This window comes from Saccopteryx bilineata, chromosome 4, assembly GCF_036850765.1.
Source record: "Saccopteryx bilineata isolate mSacBil1 chromosome 4, mSacBil1_pri_phased_curated, whole genome shotgun sequence".
Classification (NCBI taxonomy): Eukaryota; Metazoa; Chordata; class Mammalia; order Chiroptera; family Emballonuridae; genus Saccopteryx; species Saccopteryx bilineata.
Window position 1 is genome coordinate 68,918,853 of NC_089493.1, and position 21,590 is coordinate 68,940,442.

General features: G+C 40.5%; 1 non-coding gene and 1 pseudogene across 1 annotated transcript; both read right to left on the reverse strand.

Annotated features, from left to right (window-relative positions):
• Positions 1 to 5,609: 5,609 nt before the first annotated feature.
• Positions 5,610 to 5,717, reverse strand: LOC136337005 (U6 spliceosomal RNA). Its single transcript, XR_010731728.1, has one exon. It is a non-coding gene; the product is annotated as a U6 spliceosomal RNA (small nuclear RNA).
• Positions 5,718 to 20,287: 14,570 nt separating this feature from the next.
• On the reverse strand, positions 20,288 to 21,252 carry LOC136335449 (large ribosomal subunit protein eL42-like; annotated as a pseudogene).
• Between the last annotated feature and the right edge of the window lie 338 nt (positions 21,253 to 21,590).

The following is a 21,590-nucleotide window of genomic DNA, read 5'->3' on the forward strand; positions in this document are numbered from 1 at the left end:
TCACACACATAAATTCACAAGCCAGGAAAAATCCTTTATTATATTATGATCCTTACATTGGGATCACAAAAGATGATAATTTTAACCATATGTAAAAGTTAAAAAAGCATTACATTTTTGAAATTCTAACAGAGGTCAACAGACAGCAGTACGAAAAAGGGAATTTGTTATGAATTTCCTGACATACTGATCAAGTGTTTTCTAGTCCAGTTGCCTCTCTTGTTCTCTCCACTCAAAGATGTCCATCTCATTTCTGGTTTCTTATCATTCATATGATCTGGGAAGCAGAGGCACATGGTCAGATGATCTCAACTGTTAGTTGTAAATGATAAATGAATGGCTTTTTTACCTTACTTCTATTCGAGCCACTGCTCTTACTGAAAGACAGACTTACTGTGAAGTCAATGAAATATACTTAAGCTTATAGAAGCCTCTTCCAAGGACCAGAGAAAACACCTAGCTCTTGTTCACATATCCATAAACTTTTGTAAAACATGAAATGTCTTTAAAATACAATTGGTTGAGATCTTTGCCTTTGCACTACCAACTTTGTATCAAACTTCCCATCACATTGATGGATATTTATGGAAGTCAAATAAAGGAAAGTTGAGTTGAGGATTCATTGAGTTTAGTGAAATATGTTAAGTGATTCATAGTCACTTCCATGTAAAGTTATTTCTAGTCTGCCCAATATAGGATCCAGGAACACACCTACTGCCAGCTGGGCCAACTGATCTGGTGTTCTGACCTGAAGGTGCAGGGACAGAAGTCCTATCACAATGTAAATGTGTCCTACAGCTTCTGGCACCAAAGTATGTCAGTAGTGGATGAGAAACAAAGTCATCGGTATGATGGAGTGACTTGGGGATGATCAATGCTGCTGAAAGTACAACCTGAAGAACATGCACATAGAGTCAACCCTTCAATTAAAAGGCGAAGATGATCAGACTGGGTGAAAAAAAGCAACCCAACTATATGCTGCTCAGAAGATACATGCTTTAAATATAAAGACATAAAAAGGTTGGCCCTGGCAGGTTAGCCAGTTGGTTAGAGCGTTGTTCCCATATGCCAAGCTTATGGGTTTGATCCCTGGTCAGGGCACATAAGGAATCAACTAACGTGTGCATAAATAAGTTGAACAACAATTTTCTCTCTCATTCCTTTCTCTCTAAAATCAATCATAATAATAAAAAGACATAGAAAAATTGAAAGTAAAAAGATAGAACCATACTGAGCCAGAGCTGGCACTGAGAAGTGTAAAATTATAAATGGAATATTCAACCTGACCAGGTTGTGGCACAATGAACAGAGTGCCAGCTTAGGACTCTGAGGACCCAGGTTTGAACCCCAAGGTCACTGGCTTAAGCGCAGGCTCATCCAGCTTGAGCATGGGATCATAGACATGACCCCATAGTGGTTGGCTTGAACTCAAAGGTCACTGGCTTGAAGCCCAAGGTTGCTTGCTTGATCAAGGTGTCACTGGCTCAGCTGGAGACCTTCCCCCCCATCAAGGCACATATGAAAAAACAATCAATGAACAACTAAGGTATTGCAAGTATGAGCTGATGCTTCTCATCGCTCTCCTTTCCTGCCTGTCTGTCCCTGTCTGTCTGTCTCTTTCTTTTGCTTAAATGAATAAATAAATGAAAATTTCAGTTCTCCATATCTAGTCAAAATGGAAGCTTTCTCTTTTTCATAATATACTTGCTAATGCTACATAAACAGTTTTACATATATACCTTTTTTCCTTACACAATAGATTTTATTAGAATCCCTGTTTGTGAGGCATAAAATAAATCTGTAGCAGTACTAAGAGTGTATGTGTGTGTGTGTATGAAAATGTATGTGTCATGTATCACAATCAAAAATAAAAAACAAGTTTTGATCATCATGCCATAGGAAAGATTGACTGCTCCTCCCATTTTCTCTATAGAAATTGATACTATAAAATTAATGTCACGTTCCCTGGCTGGATAGCTCAGTTGATTGGAGCGTTGTTCTGGAGCATGGAGGTTGTACCGAGGTTGCTGGTTTGATTCCCCGGTCAGGGCACATACAGGAGCAGCTAGCTCCATGTTTCTGTCTCTCTCCCTTCCTCTCTCTCTCAAAAAAAAATTTTTTTTTAATATCATGTGAAAAACTTGAAGCCCATAAATATGCAGAAGAAAGATTATTACAGGTATGCCAGGCAGTTAATGAAAATGTTATGTATTTTTTAAAATTTTATAATGTTTTTGGTATTTGTCAGCTTTTCTAAATGTGTAATTTTCTATGATTTCTTTGCTCATTCAAGTAATTATTCACCTTTTGGTATACAACAATACTACAATTTCATATTGTTATTCTTTTTTTGAAAAGAGGGCCTCAAACATTTAAAAAGTTTTAGGTGCCACCTTCCCAAACCGGTTCCCTCCCTGCCTATATGCCTATCAATGAACTGTATGTACATTTAAATTAAACAAGTCAGACTGATTTTTTACTTGAATCATGTAATTAAACAGCTTTCACAGTTGAATAGGCTGTGTTACTCTGAGCATTCAGCTTAGCACAATTCCTCTGAGAGGCTGAAAAATATTGTCTTTCCTGTAGACTTGCAAATACGAAATTCTTTGCACTAATTGTTGAAGCCATGTCCAGAGCCTCTTCCTACACTTCTCATTATAGTTGTACTCATCTGATGTGATGAAAGCAGACAGTGGACAGTAACAAGGGTACAGCTGGTTTCTCACCTGCATTCATACTCAGAATGAATATGGAAGCTAAGTAGGTTCATGTTACCCCTCTTTCTCTCATATGCCCAAAGTTGGTTTCATATTTTCTTTCTTTTTTTTTTTTTTACAGAGATAGAGAGTGAGTCAGAGAGAGGGACAGACAGAGACAGACAGATAGGAACGGAGAGAGATGAGAAGCATCAATCATTAGTTTTTCATTGCGCGTTGCAACACCTTAGTTGTTCATTGATTGCTCTCTCATATGTGCCTTGACCGCGGGCCTTCAGCACACTGAGTAACCCCTTGCTAGAGCCAGCGACCTTGGATTCAAGCTGGTAGGCTTTTTGCTCAAACCAGATGAGCCCGCGCTCAAGCTGGCGACCTCAGGGTCTCGAACCTGGGACCTCTGCATCCCAGTCCGACACTCTATCCACTGTGCCACCGCCTGGTCAGGCTATTTTCATATTTTTAAAACAAGTTTTTATTTTATTTTTTTACAGAGACAGAGAGAGAGTTCAAGAGAGGGATAGAGGGATAGACAGGGACAGATAGATAGATGAGAAGCATCAATCATTATTAGTTTTTCGTTGCGCGTTGCAACACCTTAGTTGTTCATTGATTGCTTTCTCATATGTGCCTTGACCGCGGGCCTTCAGCAGACCGAGTAACCCCTTGCTCAAGCCAGTGACTTTGGGTCCAAGCTGGTGAGCTTTTGCTCAAACCAGATGAGCCCACGCTCAAGCTGGCGACCTCGGGGTCTTGAACCTGGGTCCTCCGCATCCCAGTCCGATGCTCTATCCACTGTGCCACCGCCTAGTCAGGCTTCATACTTTTTAAAGTATGAGAGCCTTGAGCCTGACCTGTGGCAGCACAGTGGGTAAACCCTCGACCTGGAATGCTGAGGTCTCTGGTTTGAAAACCCTGGGCTTGCCTAGTCAAGGCACATATGGGAGTTGATGCTTCCTGCTCCTCTTCCCTGCCTTTCTCTCCTCTCTCTAAAATCAATAAATAAAATCTTTTAAAAAATAAATAAATAAAAGTGTGACAATCTTGGAAATAGAAAACCATTGTTAGAGCACAGAAATCCTTCCTTTTTAGGGTTTTTTTTTTTTTTTTTTTTCAGAAAGAGAATCAGACAGGGACAGACAGACAGAAACAGAGAGATGAGAGGCATCAATCACCAGTTTTTAGTTGCGCATTGCGACACCTTAGTTGTTCATTGATTACTTTCTCATGTGTGCCTTGACTGCGGGCCTTCTGCAGACTGAGCAACCCCTTGCTCGAGCCAGCAACCCTGGGTCCAAGCTGGTGAGCTTTTGCTCAAACCAGATGAGCCCGCGCTCAAGCTGGCGACCTCGGGGTCTTGAACCTGGGTTCTTGGCATCCCAGTCCGACGCTCTATCCACTGCGGCACTGCCTGGTCAGGCGAAATCCTTCCTTTTTAAAAATTATTTTTTAGAATAAACAGACAGCCAACTATATGGGAACTGATATTTTCAAACGACAGCTCAGATAAGGGCCTAATATCCAAAATTTACAAAGAACTCATAAAACTCAACAACAAACAAACAAACAATCCAATAAAAAAAATGGGAAGAGGACATGAACAGACACTTCTCCCAGGAAGAGATACAAATGGCCAACAGATATATGAAAAGATGCTCAGCTTCATTAGTTATTAGAGAAATGCAAATCAAAACTACAATGAGATACCACCTCACTCCTGTTAGATTAGCTATTATCAACAAGACGGGTAATAGCAAATGTTGGAGAGGCTGTGGAGAAAAAGGAACCCTCATTCACTGTTGGTGGGACTGTAAAGTAGTACAACCATTATGGAGGAAAGTATGGTGGTTCCTCAAAAAACTGCAAATAGAACTACCTTATGACCCAGCAATCCCTCTACTGGGTATATACCCCAAAAACTCAGAAACATTGATACGTGAAGACACATGTAGCCCCATGTTCATTGCAGCACTGTTCACAGTGGCCAAGACATGGAAACAGCCAAAAAGCCCTTCAATAGAAGACTGGATTAAGAAGATGTGGCACATATACACTATGGAATACTACTCAGCCATAAGAAATGATGACATCAGATCATTTACAGCAAAATGGTGGGATCTTGATAATATTATAAGGAGTGAAATAAGTAAATCAGAAAAAAACAAGAATTACATGATTCCATACATTGGTGGAACATAAAAATGAGACTAAGAGACATGGACAAGAGTGTGGTGGTTACCATGGGTGGGGGGGAGGGAGGACATGGGAGGGAGGGAGGGAGAGAGTTAGGGGGAGGGGGAGGGGCACAGAGAACTAGATAGAGGGTGACGGAGGACAACCTGACTTTGGGCGAGGGGTTTGCAACATAATTTGATGACAAAATAACCTAGACATGTTTTCTTTGAATATATGTACTCTGATTTATTAATGTCATCCCATTACCATTAATAAAAAATAAAAAAAAAAAAAAAAAAAAAAAAAAAAAAAAAAAAAAAAAAATTATTTTTTAGGCCCTGGCCAGTTGGCTCAGTAGTAGAGCATTGGCCTGGCGTGCAGGAGTCCTGGGTTCGATTCCTGGCCAGAGCACACAGGAGAAGCACCCATCTGCTTCTCCACCCCTCCCCCTCTCCTTCCTCTCTGTCTCTCTCTTCCCCTCCTGCAGCCAAGGCTCCATTGGAGCAAAGTTGGCCCGGGCGCTGAGGATGGCTGTATGGCCTCTGCCTCAGGCGCTAGAATGGCTCTGGTTGCAACAGAGTGACACCCCAGATGGGCAAAGCATCGCCCCCTGGTGGGCATGCCGGATGAATTCCGGTCGGGCGCATGCGGGAGTCTGTCTGACTGCCTCCCCGTTTTCAACTTCAGAAAAATACAAAAAAAAAAAAATTATTTTTTAAAGATATGGAATGATTCATGAATTTGCATGTCATCCTAGCACAGGGGCCATGTTAATGTTCCCCTGCAGTGTTCCAGTTTTAGTGTATGTGCTGCCAAAATGAGCACCAGAAATTCGTCCTATTTAAAATGAAACATTAGAAGATCAGTCTGTAGGGTGGCAAGGGATCGGAGTAGACTCAGCTGGCCTCTCTGTCATTTGCATTTCAGATTTCCCTGTGGATCTCTCAGATTTAGAGGCCCACTTCCTTCTGAAAGCTTTAAATGTGCACAGGAACCCCTGTGTGTTTTGGTTAAGAGCTAGGAGTATGGGCACTGGAGGGAGAACCGTGGAGACCCAGCTCTGCCACTCACTAACTGGGAGACCATTGGCAGATGCCCTAAACTCTCTACACTGCTCTTCATTCAATATTTAACAAAGGATTGTTTATATTTGTATTTATATCTATATATTAATGAGCAAATACTGGAAATACTAAACAAGACAGATGAGGCTTCTGCCTGTATGGTGCTTCCATTTTAGGGGTGATACAAATAATATCTCAGTAAATGTACAGTAGACTAGTGCCCTTCCTAGATTGCCATTCCCCCTTCACTGGGAACTGCCTTGCCCAAGTGTGCACCCCCTCTGTGGGGTTGGTCCATGGCCAATGACTAGGTCATGTGGACATGCAAAGGCCTGGCCCCCTTATCTCAATTTTGGACAAGTCTTAAGAGCGTTCTTAGCTCCAGAGCTCTGATAGGCTTGGCTGAGGCCTCCTCAGCGTTGCAGCCAGCTTCTCCCTCAACTCAAAGCTGCCTTCTTCTCTCTCTTTTTTCTTTTTTAAAAAAAATTAATTTAGGCCCTGGCCGGTTGGCTCAGCGGTAGAGCGTCGGCCTAGCGTGCGGAGGACCCGGGTTCGATTTCCGGCCAGGGCACACAGGAGAAGCGTCCATTTGCTTCTCCACCCCTCCGCCGCGCTTTCCTCTCTGTCTCTCTCTTCCCCTCCCGCAGCCAAGGCTCCTTTGGAGCAAAGATGGCCCAGGCGCTGGGGATGGCTCTGTGGCCTCTGCCTCAGGCGCTAGAGTGGCTCTGGTCGCAATATGGCGACGCCCAGGATGGGCAGAGCATCGCCCCCTGGTGGGCAGAGCGTAGCCCCTGGTGGGCGTGCCGGGTGAATCCCGGTCGGGCGCATGCGGGAGTCTGTCTGACTGTCTCTCCCTGTTTCCAGCTTCAGAAAAATGAAAAAAAAAAAAAAAAAAAAAAATTTAGTAATTTTAAGGAGAGAAAGGGATAGAGAAAGAGAGAGAAACATTGATATGTTGTTTCACTCATTCATGCAGTCATTGGTTGATTCTTGAAGTGCCCTGACTGGGGATCAAACCCACATATGGGGATGATGCTCTAACCAACTAAGCTACCTGGCCAGGGCTTGCTTTCTTCTCTTCTTTACAGTCCCTGATAAACCTTCTCCACACAACTGTACACTAGAGCTTGTTTTCAGAGAATTTGAACTAAAACAATAAAATACATCAGATAGAAAAATATAGATTGTGATAAGTGAAGGAAAACCCCAGGGGCTTAAGTTGAGCCCGGAGGGTTAACTCAGACAGTTGCTCATATTTATGTGAGCCAGGGAGGAAAGATGAAACCCCAAAGGGGTGATGTGGTAGAGAACAGGGAAAACCACTTTAATTAACTCTCTGGGATAATCACTTTTAACCACCTCTCTTAGAAATAAGTCTTTTTAACATTTTAATACATTTTATTTCAATATATTAACTTTCAGTGTGATTAATGCTAGGAGGAAATAGAAGTTAATTTCATGCACCGTTTAATTACAACTATAAAAATACGCTTAGAGAAAGAAGGATCAGAAAGGAATATAATATATTAACGGGTTACATGAGTAAAAATATGTGACTTCTTTCCTCTATTTAAAAAAAAATGTCTGCAACTTAATATTTTAATGAGAAAAATTAACGTTAGCTTTTTAAAAGAAGCTATTTGTTGAAGCAACCCCTTAAGAAACGTTCTAGAATTACCATACCTCTGTACTGACCTAGTGAGTATCTGCTGAAACAATCCTACCTTTTTCCATTCATGTGACATTGGACATCACTTTATGGGATTGTGTTTACATGGAAAGTACTCTTGAAATAAGAGAAGGTACTTATTTCTTCCCGGATATCATTTAGGAACATTTAGGAAATACTGCCACCGTGTGGATGGTAGAGTTTATTTTGAGTTCCTGTTGCTTAGATTCTATGTAAGAAGACTAGCAAAGGGTATATGTACATTTCTGGGGCTTGGGTTGAAACAAGAGGGTTAACTCAGAGTGTTGCTCATGTACATGTGAGCCAAGGAGGAAAGATGAAATCCCAAGTAGGCGGGAAGTTAAAGTAGAAATCTTCAAGAGACTGAATTGCGCATCTGGTACACGAGTAATAATACATCCTGAATAATCATGGACGTGCAAAGTTTTAACGTTGCTGTGTATCATGTTTTCTTTTTTCATAACCAGAAAAAACAAGATTGTAAGTGTCCAATTATTGAAGATGAATTGAATAAATAATGATACACTTCTACAATGAACTACTTACTCTTTGACCTTTAAAGTGATACTGATGCCTGACCTGTGGTGGCGCAGTGGATAAAGTGTCGACCTGGAAATGCTGAGGTTGCCAGTTTGAAACCCTGGGCTTGCCTGGTCAAGGCACATATGGAAGTTGATGCTTCCTGCTCCTCCCCCCTTCTCTCTCTCTCTCTCTCTCTCTCTCTCTCTCTCTCCTCTCTCTCTCTCTCCCGCTCTCTCTCCTTTCTAAAATGAATAAATAAAAAAATAAAGTGATACTGAAAATGTGTAGTGACAAAGAATGATGCTTATCATATGCAGTTGACACTTGAACAATGTGAAGGTTAGGGATGCCAAGCTTGCACACTCAAAAACCTGTGTGTAATTTTTGATTCCCCCCAAATTTATGGTATCTGAGGGAGATTGGTTAAAGGACCCCCTGCAGCCTGACCAGGCGGTGGCACAGTGGATGGAGCATCGGACTGGGATGCAGAGGACCCAGGTTCGAGACCCCGAGGTCGCCAGCTTGAGTGTGGACTCATCTGGTTTGAGCAAAAGCTCACCAGCTTGGACCCCCAAAAAAGTCACTGGCTGGAGCAAGGGGTTGCTCCATCTGCTGAAGGCCCATGGTCAAGGCACATATGAGAAAGCAATCAATGAACAACTAAGGTGACGCAACGAAAAACTAATGATTGATGCTTCTCATCTCTCTCCGTTCCTGTCTGTCTGTCCCTATCTATCCTTCTCTCTGACTCTCTCTGTCTCTGTAAAAAACAAAAAACCAAAAACCCCCCAAAAAACAAAAATAAAGGGCCCCCTGCAGAAACCGAAATCCTTGGTTGCTCAGGTCCTTATATATGGTGTAGAACAATGCATACAGTTGGCTCTTTGCATCCCTGGATTCTCAACAATGGATCAAAAAGACTGTTTCATGTGTGGTTGATTGACTCTTCTGATATGAAATCTAGGAATATAGTGGGCTGACTGTACATTTACTGAAAAAAATCTACATATAAGTACACTTGTGTAGTTCAAACCCATTTTATTCAAGGGTCAAATGTATTTTTTAGTAAAAAATGCAGATCACAAAGTAGCATGTATCACACACAGCTATAACACTACAAGGCTATACATCAAAATGTTAATAATAGTAATAATAATTTACACATATTTAGTGATTACTATGTGCCAGGCAGATTAAAATAGCTATGTTGGGTCCATTGACTCCTCTTTTCTCCAATGTAGTCTTTCTAATGCTTCCCTTTCCTTCCATCCCTTGCCTCTCCTGGACCTCTTTAGCAGGCTGGTCATGCATATATAGTCCAGAAGAATGGTTTTAAATACATGAACTAAAACACATTGCATTGAACAAGGAAAAATTACATATGAAACAGTTTAAAATAACTAAAAAACAAATTTGTGATATAGTAATATGTATGTATAGTATAGATATATTATATAGTATAGTAATATATATCTATATATTTTATTAATGCATACATAATCTATAGTAGAAAGTATAGTAATAATTTCTATGTAGAGATATTAATAAATAATGTTTCAAGATAATTGCAGCAACTGTGATATGATATGAAATATTTGTCACACAACATAATCAGCAGTTCAAATGCTATAGAAATGTTTACCTGAAACCGATATACTTATTGATCAATTCACCACATTAAATTTAATTTTTAAATTAAAAACAAATTTTTAAAAAAGAATTATTTGTGATTTCTGTTGGTGAAAATGTCACTGTGTTTTGTAGGCTATATTCATAATTGAATTAAATATTAAATTGCAGTTAAAACTTAGTGATAATATATATATATTTTATCTATCCATAAGACATTGGTTAAAGAACCCCTGTCCTTCAGTCTATTAAGCAGCCAACCATCAGATCATGTCATTCCCTTTTCAAACCCTTTAAACTGCTTTCTATCTCACTTAAAATCCTTACGCCAAGAAGGTTTGGCCCATATGTCCTTTCTGCTCTCACTTCCTGCCATCTTCTACCAGTCTCCGCTTGCTCACTGCATGGTTGATTGACTCTTCTGATATGAAATCCAGGAATATAGTGGGCTGACTGTACATTTACTGAAAAAATAAATCTACATATAAGTACACTTGTGTAGTTCAAACCCATGTTATTCAAGGGTCAAATGTATTTTTTAGTAAAAAATGCAGATCACAAAGTAGCATGTATCACACACAGCTATAACACTACAAGGCTATACATCAAAATGTTAATAATAGTAATAATAATTTACACATATTTAGTGATTACTATGTGCCAGGCAGATTAAAATAGCTATGTTGGGTCCATTGACTCCTCTTTTCTTCAACGTAGTCTTTCTAATGCTTCCCTTTCCTTCCATCCCTTGCCTCTCCATACTGCCTTCTGTACAGTTCTTTGAACACAAGTCAACCAAAGTCCTGATCTTTGCTATTGCCATTCTCTTTCCTTAGATATTGGCAGGACTTGTTGCCTTATATCAGAGGTCAATATTTTCCATAAATGGACAGGTAGTAAATATTTTAGGTTTTGTGGGCCATATCATCTCTGTGGCAACGACTCAACTCTACTGTGATAGTGCCAAAGCAACCATTGACAATGCATAAATGAATGGGTGTGATGCATGTCACTAAACCTTTGTTTCTGGACAGTGAATTTTTTTTAATTGTTCTTTTTCTTTTTTGAGAGAAAGAGAGAGAAAGGAGAGAGATGAGAAGTATCAACTTGCAGTTGCTTCACTTTAGTTGTTCATTGATTGCTTCTCAGATGTGCCTTGACCTGGGGCTCACCAAGCCAGTTACCCCTTGCTCAAGTCTGTGACCTTGGGCTGCAAGCCAGCGACTTTGGGATCATGTCGATGGTCCTGTGCTCAAGCTAGCAAGCTCACTCAAAATGGTGACCTTGACATTTCAAACCAGAGACCTCAGTGTCCTGGGTTAATGCTCTATCCACTGTGCCACCACCAGTCAGGCTAAACACTGAAATTTGAATTGCATATAATTTCCACATTACAAAATTATCTTCTGTCAAATTTTTTTTTTGCATTTTGATGATGTTAATTAGCTCCCTTGTCAGCTACCCTAGCCATCTACAAATTTGACAACTTTATTATTTTTTAGTTTTTTTAGTGAGAGAGACAGAGACAGGAAGGGAGAGAGATGAGAAGCATCAGCTTGTAGTTGTGGCACTTTAGTTGTTCAATGATTGTTTCTTATACATGGCTTGATGGGGGCTCCAGCCACACCAGTGACCCCTTGCTCAAGCCAGTGACCTGGGCTCAAGTCAATGACCTTGGGCTTCAAGACAGTGACCTTTGGGCTCAAGCCAGTGACCATGGGGTCATGTCTATGATCCCACACTTAAGCCAGCAACCCTGTGATCAAGCTGGTGAGCCTGCACTCAAGCCAGATGAGCTTCCACTCAAGCTGGTGACCTCAGGGTTCTGAACCTGGGTCCTGAGCATCCCAGGTTGATGCTCCATTCATTGTGCTACCACTTGGTCAGGCAAATTTGACAATGTTAATAACATCTTCTTCCAAACCTTTCAGAGTAAGGCAAAGAGGGGGGCTGACTTCACATGATTCCTCCAGGTGGCTGGAGAACCATCAACCCATCCTTATGGGTTAAATTCTGTAGGTGATGCTTTAGGTGAAGGTAACAGGGAAGTCCTCTACACTAGAACTGGGAGAAGAAGGAAGGTGGCACTTCAGATAATTTAACTAAATATCAACAGCTGAGACAGTCAGAGCATATTCTTAAAGAGGAAAATGCCTAAAATTAATATGTCTAAAGAGAAGATGTGTCAATCATAAGGATCTAGAATCAGTTGTGGAGAAACGAAGGAGAATCTCTGAGCCAGTATTGGCCTAACTCACCCAGCCTAACGTCAAGTCTCCTGACAGAATATCTCTGTTGAGAGTTGGCTATTTGAATCATGTAACAAATTCCCTTTGTTGTTGGATTCCAGACTCATACAGACACTTTCTGAAGATTTAACTTCCCATGTAATGAATCCACGAGGAGAACACATGCTGGTCAGATTGACTCCACTGTCTGGGCCACCAGCCTGTCACATTTCTCACTGAAAATTAATAAAATGGTGTCTGTTCCAATAAAGTATATGTTCATCAACAAAGTATATAAATTCCCAAATTCATGCATTGGAGAACTGCTTAGCAGTAAAAATATAACAAATAAACAAAAGGCACTTAAAAAATCACCACAGACAAGGACACAATGCACAGAGGCTTGTTTCCCCAACTGTGGCAAACTGGAACCAAGGGATACACCTTCCTGTCTGTGACACAAATTTAGGAGAAATACAGGACCCACCACAAGATGAAATGAAAACAAAACAAAGCAATCTGAGAAGCTGCAACAAAGAGTTGATGCTTCTCATCTTTCTCCCTTTCTGTCTGTCCCTATCTGTCCCTCTCTCTGTCTCTCTCTCTCTGACTCTGTCACAAATAAAGAAAAAAATTAACACATATAAAACACCTAGAACACTGCTAAAACAAACACCTAGAAGTGAGCAAAAACAAAACAATCCCAATCTGAAGCCAAAAGCAAGGCCCCTGCCTGCTGTGGGGACTGACTCTCACATAAGAAGCCTGGCATTAAGCATTCCAATCACATGCTGTATTAAGTGAAGTTCTATCACTTTAAAAGATATACAGTGTTTAAAAAAAAAGATATAGAGTGTTTGCCTGAGAGGGCTCAGTGATATGGACACCTTTTCTGCTGATCTAATTAGGAGGCAAGAACTAGATTACAGTTTTAGTATAACTTTCTATTCAATTCTCCAAACACATGAGGCAAAGGGGAAATGCCAATTTTTGAGCACTTGGTTCATAATAAATGGTCCTTTGATTACTTTTATGGTATTCTCACTAGGCTTTCTATGTGTCCTTAGTGATACAGATGTATTTGTTAGGTGAAATTTAATACTTTTTTGAATTATTATTAAATTTTATCTGAAACACTTATATAGCACTTACTCTGTGCTAAGCAGTGTTCTAGGTGTTTTATATGTGTTAATTTTTTTCTTTATTTGTGACAGAGTCAGAGAGAGAGAGACAGAGAGAGGGACAGATAGGGACAGACAGAAAGGGAGAAAGATGAGAAGCATCAACTCTTTGTTGCAGCTCCTTAGTTGTTTATTGATTGCTTTCTCATATGTGCTTTGATTGGGGGGCTACAGCAGAGCAAGTGACCCCTTGCTCAAGCCAGAGACCATGGGGTCATGTCTATGATCCCAAGCTCAAGCCAGCAACCCTGCGCTCAAGCTGGTGAGCATGTGCTCAAGCCAGTGTCCTTAGGTTTCAAACCTGGGTTCTCTGCGTCTCAGTCCAACTCTCTATCCACTACGCCACTGCCTTGTCAGGCAATTTATTTAATTCTTACAATAACTCATCATATAGGTGCTACTATTGCCCCCATTTTACAGACTAGAGAACTAGGGTGTGGCATAGTTAATTTGCTCAAGATCAAGTAACCGGCAAATGGTAGGTAGACCTAGGTTTTGAACCTAATATGTTTCACTAGTCTTTGTGTTACTTGCCTAAATACCAGGGGAACCTTACATGAGCCTACTCAAAGACAATCTCTAAGAGTAGGACCCATATAATCTTAGATTTTAACTAGCTCTCTAGCTGATGTTTCTGCAATGGACTGACATGAAGGAACCAGAGCCCCAGGTTCCTCTTGCTTCCTATTGCCACTGTTGCTCAGGCAACTATCATGACATAGTTGTTGTTGCCTGAGCGTGTGCATCAATTCTTTACAATGGGTTTCAGAAGCTTGGAGAAAATCCCAGAGACAATAATGAAACAGCCTGACCAGGCGGTGGCGCAGTGGATAGAGCGTCGGACTGGGATGCAGAAGGACCCAGGTTCGAGACCCCGAGGTCGCCAGCTTGAGCGCGGGCTCATCTGGCTTGAGCAAAGAGCTCACCAGCTTGGACCCAAGGTCACTGGCTCCAGCAAGGGGTTGCTCGGTCTGCTGAAGGCTCGCGGTCAAGGCACATGTGAGAAAGCAATCAATGAACAACTAAGAAGTCGCAACACACAACGAAAAACTAATGATTGATGCTTCTCATCTCTCTCTCCGTTTCTGTCTGTCTGTCCCTGTCTATCTCTGCCTATGTAAAAAAAAAAAAAATAATAAATAAATAAAATGAAACAGTATTGTAGCAATTCTGCAACACTAATGCTTTTGATGGCACAGAGAATGATATGGTGGGGGGAAACCCAATACTGACAATTCTGAGTTAAAGAGTGATTTGAAAGAGTTGAAGTCTGAATAAAAGTGAGTTTTAGAAAATTCTCACTTGTTAATTTTACTTATATTTTCTTTTTGGATGTATGCCCAAGAGAGATAAATTTGATAAAAATAAAGAGATATTTCAATAAATTAAAATACCCTTAGTCATAGTTTAATTGGCAGTTTTTGTTTTTTCCTTGTAGTCGATAAAATAACCATAATCTTAAAATCAGTATTATCTTAGATGACATGAAATAAAAAAAAATTCTCTAATCTTTCAGAATTACCCTTTTGTTTCTGATAAATAAATGAGAGATCCAGATTCCTTCTCAGTAAACTTGGATTTTCACTTGGAAAGAAACCAAAACAGTGAATTACAAAGTGAAAAGAAATGCCATGAATCCAAAGGACTAGATAGTAGAGTCTAGAATACGTCTTCATCTCCATCCCTTTCTTCTACATAATTTCAATTTGGTCGAGGTGTTTAAGATGGAGCTGGGACAAGGGAAATTGAAGGTAGAAGTAACACAGGCATACCTCGGAGATATTGTGGGTTTGGTTCCAGACTGCTGCAATTATGTGAGTCATAATGTTTTTGCTGGTGGAGGGTCTTGCCTTCAATTTGTAAAAAAAAAAAAAAAAAAGAAAGAAAGAAAGAAAGAAAACAAATAAAGAAAAAGCAGCATCTGTGAAATGTAATAAAATAAAGCTCCAAAAAATGAGGTAGGCATGAAACTGGTCCTCCACCCACCATGAATCAACTGAAGGTCTCTGTGTCCCAATTTTCTATTCTCAGCTCAGAGAGGAACCTGATTGGCTCTGCCAGCCAGTCTATATGTTTGTTCTTATTTGAGTAGGCATATAACCTTGACCCAACCAGCTGCTGCAAGCCTTTGTGGCGATCAGGTGGAACAAATGCGGTCAGTTCGGTTTTCCTTTATAGCAGAAAAGGTAGATGGAGACATTTTTGCAGAAAGGTGTATGACTTGGATTGGCAACCCAAAGTGGGTCTATTACATTTGTCGTAATTAATTATTTACCTGTAGTTCTTAATACCATTATCGTAGTGTCTGTGACTATGTGGTTTTTGTATTTTTTCTACTTCATTGGAGTCTCAGCTCCTAGAAGCCAAGATTTTAGTATTGTATGACCTCAATGTACTCTGTTTCCTCATTTATATAAAGGAGTTCAGAAAAAAGCATGTAGGTAGTTAGGTAGTTGCAAACATTAAAGATAATGTACTCTGTGACTATTACTATAAATATTATCTCAGCTTCTTCAGTCTTCCTGTTCCCCATATTCCTATAATGAGTGGCTCCCAAACACTTTTTTGTGTATGTGGTTGAACTGAATTATCAGTAGGTAAGTCTTGAGTGGGTTTTACCTTAGGGATGTATGGAATCACTTCTCTCCTAAGAATAATTCTAATTGTTCCCCTCTCCTAATTCTGTTTCACTTATAAATGTCACAGATTAATCTTCCTAAACTACATCACATATATTATATAAAAATATTTGTTTACATACCTTTAATATGTACTAAATAGGTCCCTGAAATCAGAGAAGATATTTTTCTGCCTTTGTATTATGTCCGTAGCCCCAGAATCTTCTTGGTGTCTAGCAAGAGAAACTTAGTATTGAACCAGTATTTAAAAATCTAGTTTTGAGCTCATATTCTAGCAGAATTGTACACAGATATCCAAACTATAATGGTTCAAGAAATATTGTCCAAGACATGGAAGTGGTCAAAATGAATTATTGGATGTCTTTCAGTGGAGTGTTTGGTATTAGCTAGAAGAAATTTATGAATTATCTGATTCTATTTGATTAATTTCTAGTTTATTTTAAAACTCGGTGACAGTAGAAGTTAAATTTTAGAAAACTGATAGAAATACAAATAATTCATGCTCATAACAATGCAAATGAACTTTGTCAGACAGAGAACATAAATCTCTGTAAGTCAAATTCTCATTTGAACTAGTTTTAACATCTTCCTAGTTTTCTTTCTTTCTCTCTCTCTCTTTCTTTCTTTTTGCTGCACTACTCTGCTTAACATCTTATTGGTTTTCTCATTAATGAGTGAATTGAATAAAATCTGTGGCAAAATTTCATTTTATATTTGCATGGGGGTATCACTTTGAACTTTGAAAAAGTATACTTTAATAGAAACAATGTGATAAATCCTTTAATGCAGGGGACCCCAAACTTTTTACACAGGGGCCAGTTCACTGTCCCTCAGACCGTTGGAGGACCGGACTATAAAAAAAAACTATGAACAAATCCCTATGCACACTGCACATATCTTATTTTAAAGTAAAAGAACAAAACGGGAACCAAATACAATATTTAAAATAATGAACAAGTAAATTTAAATCAACAAACTGACCAGTATTTCAATAGGAATTATGGGCCTGCTTTTGGCTAATGAGATGGTCAATGTGCTCCTCTCACTGACCACCAATGAAAGAGATGCCCCTTCCAGAAGTGTGGCGGGGCTGGATAAATGGCCCCAAGGGGCCACATGTGGCCCGTGGGCCGTAGTTTGGGGACCCCTGCTTTAATGGATGCAAAAGGATTTGTAGAAACACAAGGTGGGATCAATTTATTTGATATCACAGGGAAGGGAAGATTTCACTTAAGATGTGATATTTTAAGCTGGGGTTTTAAGAAAGAGTTGAATTGAGAAAGGGAAGAAAAATACTACAGATACTGGAAAGAAAAAAAAAGATACTGGAGATGTGGTGGGTCTGTCTTTTTGTCCACCAGTGCTTAAAAGGAATATAAGTCTGAGAACTACACTGGCTCCATACCAACCACTTTTCAAAGGTGATGAGATCTTGGGGTTAGGTTGCCTGACACTGATTTAGGACTATATCAGCTCTAAGATCAAAACCTAGTAGAGTCTCTGAACCCTTTACGTATCCCAACATATACTCTTGGTAGGCTTATTCAGAATATAAAGAAACCACTGAAATGTTCATGTTTAAAACCAATTTAGATATGGTATTAGCACTGCTGTTTGAAATTTTGTACGTTTGTGAAAAGTGTTGTATTTTAAAAATAGTGAAACATTCTATAAGCCACTTATCTTCACACTTAAAATTTAATTCTGCAATAGGAAAACTGTCATAGGTTACAAAATACTAATCATGAGCACAATTTCCTAGTTTCTATTTATTTATTAATTATTAACTGAAAGGGGGGGAGGCAGAAAGACTCCCGTATGCGCCCCGACTGAGATCTACCCAACAAGTTCCCAAGGTGCGGTTCTCTGCCCATCTGGGAGCCATTGCTCTTTTACTTAGCAACCGAGCTATTTAGGTACCTCAGGTGAGACCATGGTGCTATCCTCATTGCCTGCGGCCAACTTGCTTGAATGAGCCACGGCTATCGTGTTGTAAAGTACTGTACCTTAATCCATGGGTTACATAGAGACACCAGGCAGGTTACATAAGAAATTTGAGGAGTTTATTAATTAGCTGGTGTAAGGCCAGTAGCGGTGGCCACCATCACAGCCGCCTGGCCAGTGCAGGTTCGCATTAGATTTGAACAGTCAGTAATTAAACAACACAGCCCAAAACTGGTGGGCCATTATCTTTAATCCTAGCTTGCACCCGGCAGGCAAGTAAAAACACACACTGGGCTCCAAAACCCACTCATTCAGTGCTCACAAAGCTACTGATTTATCCGAGTTTTTTAGAATCAAAGGTTTCTAGCTCACCAGCCTTATTCATCTCTGTTCCCTATCTTCTTTTCCTGCACAAACTCTGCACTAACTGGCTTCTCCTTTAGCACTCTGCCATCTTGGCTGCCTCTCCTACTTCCTCCACGTGGCCTTTCTCGGCTCTCCTCTAATGCTAATCTCAGGAACCCGGAGAGAGCAAGCTCCCAATCTGGCCCCACTTTATAGTGTAGAAACCAAAACATTTAATCCAGCGATTCTCAACCTGTGGGTCGCGACCCAGCGGGGGTCGAACGACCAAAACACAGGGGTCGCCTAAAGCCATCGGAAAATACATATTTCCGATAGCTTTAGCCGCTGAGAAGCCGCACTGCCACGCTACCGTCTGCAGCAGCGCTATTCAGCTTGAATGCACGCTGTTATGGACCTGCGTTCCAAACTGAATGCCTGCGGTCATGCGCAGACATGATTGCATCATCCGACCGGGGCCTAAGGGGCAGCAGGGGGAATGCTCCACAGTCCATAGCAGCGCATTACGTGTGTCCGGCGCTTGCTGACGTCATCAGTGGGCGGGTGCAGCAAGCGCCGGAGGACAGAAGCCTAGGAGGCAGGGAGGCAAGAAGCGGAGAGCCAAGAGAGCCTGCGAGACAGCCTGCTGGTGTAAAAAAGGTTAATAATGTAAGAACAGTACACAGACCATACACACAATACTGTGTAAGTGTAAGGTGCTTTGTGTGTAATCATTACACAGTACACAAAGCAGCTTACACTTACACAAAGCACCATACATTTACACAGTGTGAACTACATCAGTCTTATACTATAAGAGACCACTGTAAGATGTAGTTCACACTGTTCCCCAATGTATAATTATCTCCCATATCTCCCACTATTTTCCCATATTCTGAATGAGGAAACTGCTGAAATCAGCGGTTTCTGGCATTGAATCTGCCTCCTATTGATTTCATTGGGAGTGCGGAGGATTTTGTGGAAGAGAGCTCCCGAGAATCTCGGGTTACCCCACAGTCTGCCGCAGCCTCCTTTTGATTTCAGTAAGAGGCGGAGAAATGACAGTTTCCGACACATTTCTTCCCCTCCTATTCAAGTCAATGGGAGGCCGCAGCAGATTCCGCTCAAATATAGAGCATGTTGCTGAATTTTTTCCATGCTAGAACTTTTCCTAGAGCAGAAAAATTCCAAAGGTGGAATCCGCCACCCCCAATAGACTGAAAGAGGCCTCACACTGAGGAATCTGCTGTGCGGATTCTGCAGTGTAAAAGATCTGCCTCCTATAGAAGTCTATTGGGGGTGGCGGATTCCACCTTTGGAATTTTTCTGCTCTAGGAAAAGTTCTAGCATGGAAAAAATTCAGCAACATGCTCTATATTTGAGCGGAATCTGCTGCGGCCTCCCATTGACTTGAATAGGAGGGGAAGAAATATGTTGAACTGCATTTCTGCCATATAGGGGATCGCTCTTCTGCGAATCCACCGGTTTCCCATTGAAATAAATGAGATGTGGATTCCACTGCAGAAACCGCTGCTTTATAGTGTGAAAGAGCCCTGAAAGATACCATGCTGTGCAGAAACTGCAGTGTATCCTATGATGTAGTTCACACTGTTCTATATAGAAAACTTGCCACTAATCTGGAAAAAACAGATCTATTAGTTAAGCAGCTATTTACGGAATGGTAGCCCCAATACACTAGGTAAGGAGGTCCATTAGTAATAAATATTTCTCAATATATAATTAAATATTGTTTTTGTGATTAATCACTATGTTTAAATTATGTTTGATTTGTAGCAATGAGAATACATAATGCATATCAGGTATTTACATTCCAAATCATAACTGTAGCAAAATTACAGTTATGAAGTAGCCACCAAAATTATTTTTTGGTTTGGGGTCACTGCAACATGAGGAACTGTATTGCGGGGTCACAGCATTAGAAAGGTTGAGAACCACTGTTCTAGACTGATTGTTTTAAATTCCACTCCTGGAAGAGGACGAAACTACAACTTGGTTAGTTTATTAAGTTTTGGTTTGGTGATATGACTTAGCAAGTGACTGTTTGTAAGCTAGTTGTTTCTTTCTTCTTCTTTTTTATTTGGAAGTGAATATACTCTCAAGGTTTTATTGACACATAATAAAACAAAATATGAAGCCTAAAACTGGATCACTTGGCTCTTTCTCTTCTTATCTCCTCCCAGTTCAAAATGCTTGCATTTTGGAATAGCCAGCGACCTCTTAAGTTGCAGCTGGGCTCAATGCATCCAAGCCTCAGCACAGACTTCTTTCTAGTTTTAGCATTTTTGCAAAACAATGGCTTAGTCTGCCCACCATAGCCACTCTTCCTGTCATAACACTGCTTTCCATGTGCATACAGACAATCCTTGCCCTTCTTGCACTGTGTTATTTTGTGGAGACAATGCTTGCCATACTTCTTACAGAAAGTCTGGTGGGTTTTAGGAAAAACTCACCATATTTGTGAGAGTGCTATTGGCACAGAAAGTTGTTTCTTTTTTCTTTTCTTTTTCTTTTTTTTTAAGTGATAGGAGGGGAGTTAGTGAGACAGGCTCCTGCATGCACCCCACCTGGGATCCATTTGGCAACCCCCATCTGGGGCCATTGTTTAATTCAACCAAGCTATCCTCAGCACCTAGGGCCAATGCTCAAACCAATCGAGCCACTGGTAAGAGAAGAGGGAGAGAGGAGAAAAAGGGAGAGAAAGAGACAGGAATATTGATCTGTTCCTGTATATGCCCTGACCAAGAATTGAACTGGAAACCTCTATGCTTTAGGACAATGCTCTACCCAACCAAACTATCCTTGGGGCAAACTGTATTGCAGAGGAAATCATACATGTAAGTTATTTGCCCTGCCGAGAAAGGAAGAAGTGCGTAGCCATGAAGTGTGGAATAGCAAAAGCTTTATATAGTAGAGCACATCCCGGACGAGGTTCTCTGATCTGCAAGATGGGCCAGAGAAGTTGCACTGCCTTCCCTGTTTGGGGGTAATTTATAACATCAGCAGGGTGGTCGGGTTGATATAATATGGCGAAATTTCATTGGCTGACAGACAGTTCTTTTTTAAAGGGCTCCGGGCAGTTTCTTTTGTGACCTTCACCCATTGCCAACTGACCTCACAATACAGACAGTAGATCTCAATATTTATTTTTTTAGATTTTATTTATTTATTTTTTATAAAGAAAGAAGAGAGAGAGAAAGGCATGGGGTAAGAGCAGGAAGCAGCAACTCATAGCTGCTTCTCATATGTGCCTTGACCAGACAAGCCCAGGGTTTCGAACTGGCGACCTCAGCATTCCAGGTGGACACTCTATGTACTGCACCACCATAGGTCAGACTCTACTCTTTAAAAAAACACAACAAACCTTAATATATCCCGAATATTTATTTGTTCATGGACAATTTTTAAAATCTTGCTTTATATGTGATCACAATAATATTC